The sequence below is a fragment of the Hibiscus syriacus genome, unplaced genomic scaffold (assembly GCF_006381635.1).
Source record: "Hibiscus syriacus cultivar Baekdansim isolate YM2019G1 unplaced genomic scaffold, ASM638163v2 tig00112044_pilon, whole genome shotgun sequence".
Classification (NCBI taxonomy): domain Eukaryota; kingdom Viridiplantae; phylum Streptophyta; class Magnoliopsida; order Malvales; family Malvaceae; genus Hibiscus; species Hibiscus syriacus.
In genome coordinates, this window is record NW_024063242.1 from 491,077 (window position 1) to 498,239 (window position 7,163).

At 35.6% G+C, this 7,163-nt stretch overlaps 1 pseudogene; it reads right to left on the bottom strand.

The window, feature by feature from the left end:
- Nucleotides 1-1,036: 1,036 nt before the first annotated feature.
- Nucleotides 1,037-5,701, bottom strand: LOC120174318 (annotated as a pseudogene).
- Between the last annotated feature and the right edge of the window lie 1,462 nt (nucleotides 5,702-7,163).

The window sequence follows — 7,163 nt, forward strand, 5'->3', positions numbered from 1 at the left end:
TATATCTATGAACTAACAGTCGTAGTCCGCATTTCCTCTCTGTTTTACACCATAAGACAGCTGATTTTTTTTCCCGAACCGTTGTGCAGGTGTTTATACCCTTGGCATTGTATTTGGAAGTTTGCAAGGTCTTCGAGTGCGTGACGATGGGCACCGAGAAGGGATTCGTAGCGAAGCGAGGCGAGGCAGCCGGATAGACTACGAGTTGCTAGCATTAGGAAGCCTCAGGGAAATTCGACTTTGGTAACAACTCATGTAAATCGTTCAGGTAATACATTATTGGTATTAAAGATTCTACTTTTATATTGATTCTAAAGAAAGTTGGGTTTTGCCTTTGGGCTTTCTTGTTGTGAATGGTTAAAGATGTATGCAGTAACATGATTGTTGTAGCACTTATTTTTCAATTCTAAAATGGTAAATATAATTTCGTGTCTAATTTTAGTATTTTGCCTGTAATTTGGTATTTAATTTTTTTAATGATTTAATTAGATACTTAAGTTTTTTCTTTGATGTCATGTATCTAACATTTTTAATTATATATATTTACTTTTTATTGATTCGTATTTAAATTTTAATGATACTCATCTGGCAGTCTCCTTTCCTGGAAAACATTAATGCATGGTTCAATGGCAATCACTTACCGGATCTGCCACATTGCCATTATGATGCTACTTGGTGGTAACTATTTGCGGAGATGATATAAAACATAAACCAGCAAAATGACATGCTTTAATTAGAACATTGGATGATGTATTAACTTACATTCACAGGTCGAAATACATCCTCTGTACACGGGGGAGGCGGAGGGGGGAGCTGCAAAAGTAACGGCGGGTGTAGCCGCACTCAAAAACACAGATTCGGGTTTACATAATTTATGCATATAGAGGACATTTTAAACTATTACCTCCACAGCATGTCCAAAATTTGACTATACTACTATCTGTGCCATCTATATCTGATTCTGGTTTAGAAGATTAACTTACTGCCAATGCCTCTTAACAAAAAGCTGAAACAATAACAGAACAGGTTACTAGCTGTGTAATAAGTTTCCCCTATGCTGAAACAGGAAGACGAAAGCAAAAACTAGGAGTTCATATACACCTAGAACATTACCGAGAATCATTAAGAAAAGCCTAGCAATTCTCTGCACTAGATGTCGATGGACATATCATTTCCGTCCGTCCAGGCCTCCTGCAGAAACTGAATTGTCCTCACCCTTTGAACTCAGTGATCCTGGCTTCATCTTCTGTACCTCCTCTCTAGTGTAGATACCAATCTTGCGAACCATTGCACAAAATTCCCTAATTCAAAAAATAATAAATAAATAAAAAAGAACTCAGTAATGCCATCCAACATATTAAACAAGTGAAATGGTGTCGTAGAATGAATGCAAGAATACTAACTGCCAAGGATCATCTCCAACAAGCATCATATCACCCTCGTCATCGGTATAAACAACAAGCCAATTCCTTTTAGGGGCCATTAACTCGCCTCTAAATTCAAATAATTGATCCAGTTCAGCAATAAGTTCATCATAGTTGTTGAACTTAGTAAGATCCACAGACCTACCAAGAGCAATCCCCTGCTTGTGAACCTGAAAATAAAGATAAACAGACCCCAATTACTTGCAGATTTAATAACAGAGAGCATAAAATGTCAAGATAACAAAAGGGGGGGAACCTTAGTACAACTCCTAATTGAAGCACTAGAAGGCTTGCTTTGAATCTCTCGAGCATGAGGTTGTTTCTCAAGCTCATTAAAATTAGACAAGTCCTCCACATCCACTAACTGTGAGACCTTCGAGTTTTCAAATCTTTGGTCAGATTCAAAAGTACGAACATGGTGAGATGCAGCTTGCATATGACCCACAGGCTTATTCAATGCATTAACATGAGTGACAGTGGGCTCTGATGCAACAGAATTACTAATGAGAGGAATACCAAAGAGCTTGCAGTTTCCTTCACCAGATTTTCCATTCTCACGTTCTTGTACCAACGGTGCAGGCATTAAATCTCGAGATTGGACTGGACTCTTCTCATAATGAGAATTTGGGGGAGGCATCAACCAGTTTCCGTTTGAGTGTTCAATCCTATGGCCTTGAAGTACAGGATAGTCACCAAAACCACTACATTGACCATTTCCTAAGGATTTGGAAGGCACGCCAGAATCTTGCCAAGGGAGCATTGCATTTGTGTCAGCCAACTTCAGTGACAGACCAGAAGGCCCGAGGGACCAAGGCCCAAGCTTCCTTTCTTGATCTAATGCTTGTTTTTTCATAGTTTTACCAACCAAAAAAGTTTGATCAACCAAGGATGAACAATACCCATGTGTGGAATCAGCATTTGATCCAAACCCTGAGAGCAGATTTGTGTATGTTGGTTCATGCCTCCCGGAGGACGTCCTCCAGTTCTCTGAACCAAATCTTCTTGAAGCAGAAACCACGTGAATCTTCTCATTATCTACAGGTGACCACATCATCGATTTTTCAGCAGTGTCAGACTCAATACTCTCCGCAAAATTGCCTCTCAAGGTCGAGAATTCTTGACCTTGCAAGACCCTTGACAACCCACCAGCTGTTGAAGGGTCTATAGTAACTTTGGATGAACCTAGAGATGAATTCAATTATTCGATCTTTCTAGATGAGATATACACGAAAATAAATTACGAAACCTTGAATTCAGAAAGGACCTACCTTCCCTAGTAAGTAAAGAGGAATCAGGTGATGAAGGTACTGCATGGGGTCGAGGCCTTTTGGCCCTGGGCATTGGAAGTGGATTCAAGGCTGGAAGAGCCAAAGCAGGTTCAATTTCCAAGGAGAAACTCTCTCTGGACGAGGTATTCTATGTCTCATCCCATCGCACCTGTAAGGGGTATTAATTATTGTTTCAGAGTCCCGAGTTTCTACCATTTAGTTCAGTATCCTAACATTTCAAATTAAATAAATTATACCTTGAGGCATCTCCATTTGGAGTCCTGCCACCTTTTTGCATCAGCATCTTCTATTCCAACTATTGTTCCAGTAAACCTGTAATATAAAAAAATTAAAACCTTCAGCTTGCTCCCATATCATGTTTGAAAACTGTTGCACTCATGCAGTAAAATACTATGGCACTTCATAAATAATGTTCCGATGTAGCCTACAAGGAAATAGTATCTTCACAGAGAAAGGAGGACAGAAGATATACCTCTGTTCAGGAGCTTCTTCGCCTTCAAATCTCATTTTGAATCTCATCCCTATTGAGTAATTGTTCTTTAATGACTCCATGTACTGATCATATGGAACAATAAACTCAGCTGGGCTTGTCCTATAACAGAAAATTGGCAAGTGTAAATACAAGAACCTACAATGAATTCTTTTACCAAATAGCAATGTTAAATTTCAGAACTCATCAAGTAGTGATCTATTTGAAGTGGATTAGCATATCAATCCAGGAAAAATGACAAATCATGTAAAAATAAGTTAGCAAGATCTTCATACCTAGGTTTGTAATACACAGTAAATATGGTTCGTGTTGTGAAGGCATGCCATGCTGTTGCAAGCACACCAAGATGCATGCTATGACTTGATATTACTGATGGAGGAACATTGCCCTGATGCCTCAAAGCTCTTCTTACACCAACACGTAATTCTCCATTCTCACCTCTGAAGTTGCAAATCATCTCACCAAAATTACTCAAGCTCAAACTAAGAATTTAATTTGAAACACCAAATTTCAGAGCACATGCGAGGAAACATGCAATTGCAAACCTTAAAAATATAAACGCATCCCCTGCGACAAGCCTCTTGGAACTCACAAAAACACTCCAACCACTTTGAAGTAAGTGCCTACGTGGTTGACCTGATATGCACATCAACAAGTGAACCAAATTATATAAAGAAAAGGGAATTAACATGTAATAATGAGATCAGAAATAAAATATATATAATGACCCGCACTTGTAAAAACAGTTCATAATCCAACATTTCATGTTAAACCAACAAGGTTTGAAAGTATCAGTTACCCCTGAAGATATGCCTGAATCGCCACTCATTTCCATGCAAATCCTTAGCAATCAATTCCTGTGTTGGAGGTTGTCGTGACATATCCTGTTAAACAAGCTCAAATGAATCACAACCTAATTATCACATAGGAAAGAAGGAAAGGAACTATCAACTATGCATCTGCATCAGACAAGACACAAACCAATGGTGGAAGACATTCATCAGCATGTCGCCTGAGCACCGAAAACCCACCATGGGTGCTTGTATCTGAGGCAGTCAAGGTCTTGCAAAAGGAATGAACGTGGAACTGTGGGGGTTGAGGAACAGGAGGCTCCTTGTCCACGGTATTCTCATCTTGCTGCTAAGATATAGATAGTTCAAAGAACAAACTCATTAGAAATTCAATTCCTCGTTATCTTCTAATAATAACAAAATACAAAGTAGAAACCGAAACTTACGGTAGGTTCAGGAAGCAGAGTCACTTGTGCAAAAACTTCATCAGTATCTGGTTCAGCCTAAATAGTTAACAGCACAAGGATTTTAGCCTCACTAGCAAAACAAAACCATTCAAGTTGCAATAAAGCGGTGCAAAGGTACCTTAATTGAATGTTAATCACCCGACAAGGATCTTAGATGGAAGATTATACAGTGGCATATTCTGGTCTGAACCTGATTAGTAGACGCCTCAACCTGATTCACCATGAACTTGTGCTTAATAGTAAGAAGAAGAAACCCAAAAAATAGAAATGAAAATAAAACATGATAAAGAGAAAGATCCGCTTCAAAAAATCGTATTCATTCACCAATAAAAAATACTAACACGAAAAGAAAAAAAAAAGACAGAAGAGAAAATAGAGTAGAAGAGAACCTGTTCTATGTGACCTTGGGAAAGTAGAACACGCGCTCTCCTTCGAGAGGGACGGTCACCAGAGGTCCGGCACATGCACGCCAAAGCTCCGTATACAGCGGTGTTTCTGGGTCTATATTTTCTAGACACGAAACAAAACCGAAATAAACATAAAACGGAAAATTAAAAATAAATAAATAAGAACCCGATGATAGCCATAAACGGAAGAGGAAGCCATTATACCTTTGACGGCAGGTTTACGAGTTGAGTGACCGTTTTGCCCTTCCATGGTGTCCGAGCATCAATTGACTCGCTATAACCAGAAGAAAAGCTTTCTCCTCTTCCGTTAACACAATTTCCTCTCATCGATACTTCCATGGTTGTCATTTTTTCCTTTACCGTTGCCAAAATGTTTTCAGCTCAGATGTCTCATCCGATAAACTCAATCTTCCTTAAAACTAAAAAACCCTGACTCGAATTCAACTCAAACAACCAAAACCCGCTCTCGTTTAAAAATAAGAAAGAAAGAAAGAAACCAACTATCCCAGAGACAATAATCAAATCGACCAAACAACCTGTATTCCTCTCATTCACCACCAATCTTTTTGTTTTGCATCAATCAATCAATTCTGATTTCTCTGTCTTCCTGTCCACTTTTTTATCTCTAGTCACTTTACTCTTCCTCTTTCCTTCTGCAAAAAAAACCAACAACTCACCGCTCAGCTCTAAATCCCTCATCACCTGTATAAATTGCAGCAGATGAGATCAGAGCTCGTTCACTCGCGAAAACTGAAATTCCAAAAATAACATAAACAATAAGCTTTTATCTTTCTCTCTGGTTTCTTTCTTTTTCTTCTTCTATCGTCTCTCTGTTTATCTGTGTCAAAACTGCGACGCAATGCAATCATTTAAACCTCTTTCAATTCGTAACCCACTAAACAACCGGCATAACCGGCTACACCCGGTGGACTTATCAGCGGGACGAAGGAGTCGAGGCCCAGAGTTTTTGTAAAAAATAAATAAATAGTTTTTGTAAAATATATTTATATTTATATAAAAAAACACTTAATAATTTCATTTGTATAAAAAAAACATCTTTTAAACGAGAATACTTAAAATGTGGGCTAGATGAGTGAGATACAGAAAAAAAATAGGGTTATTGAGAATTTATTTAAAAGGGTTTTTTAAATATTTCAAATTCATTTTCAGATATTAACGATTTGGATAAATTATAGGATTTTATCATTTTTCTTTTTATATCTGTATATTTTTACTCGTTAAATTTAAAAAATTAAATTTTGGTCACTCTTATTAAATTTAAATCACTAATTATCGATTATTATATTTTGGTCATTAATCTTTAATTCATATTAATTTGAAGATGTGACAGTTAGTAAAATTTAAAATAATATAAAATATTTAAGTTATATAAATAATCTTCAAAAATTAATGAAAATATATATTTATATACGTTTAAACTTATATTTTTTTGTTAACTCATTAAGTGGTTTTATAAGTAACAAGTTATTAACCGATCGAATCGATTACCAATTCTATTAATTGATTTTTTTCCTAATTAACCATAATCGAACTGATTTTTTCTAAAAAAAATTAACCGAACCGAACTAAATTCGGTTAACCGAATTACCAAAATTTATAAAATAATACATATTAAATAAATATTATTTGGTTTATATGGTTAATTTGGTCGGATAATTCAGTAAAAATCGAGTTCAAACACCTCTAAAGCTAAATAATATATTATATATATTCATAATTTCGGTTAAGTCGGTTAATTCAGTTAATTAACTGATTTCGAACCGAATTAATCGAAACCGAAATTTGAAAAAAATCATTAACCGTTAACCGACCGAACCCAAAATTAACCGACTGATTAACCAACTGAAATTTCGATTCGATCGGTTAATTCGGTTTTAACCGAACAGTGAACACCCCTAAGTAAAATTGAGTGTTATTACCTCTAAAGAGTTGGACTCAAGTAGTTGGATATGTAAGATGCAAGCATTATTAATTACTTAAAAAGTTCTCAACTAATATTATCTTTTAATTATTCTAGACTATTAAAAAATATTTTTATAATTATTACAATAATAAAAATAAACCGAGTCAAAATTTAATCAATAATTAAGCCAACATTTTTAAATGTTTATTTATTGAATATAATTATATAAACTTAGTAATATTTTTTCTTTATATATTACAATTTTAAATTAAAATAATGCATTTTAGAAATATATGTTGCTAATTTTTATTTTTAATTTTTGACTTAATGTAAAAATAAGTACATAAATTACACCTTTTTAAACATTAGCT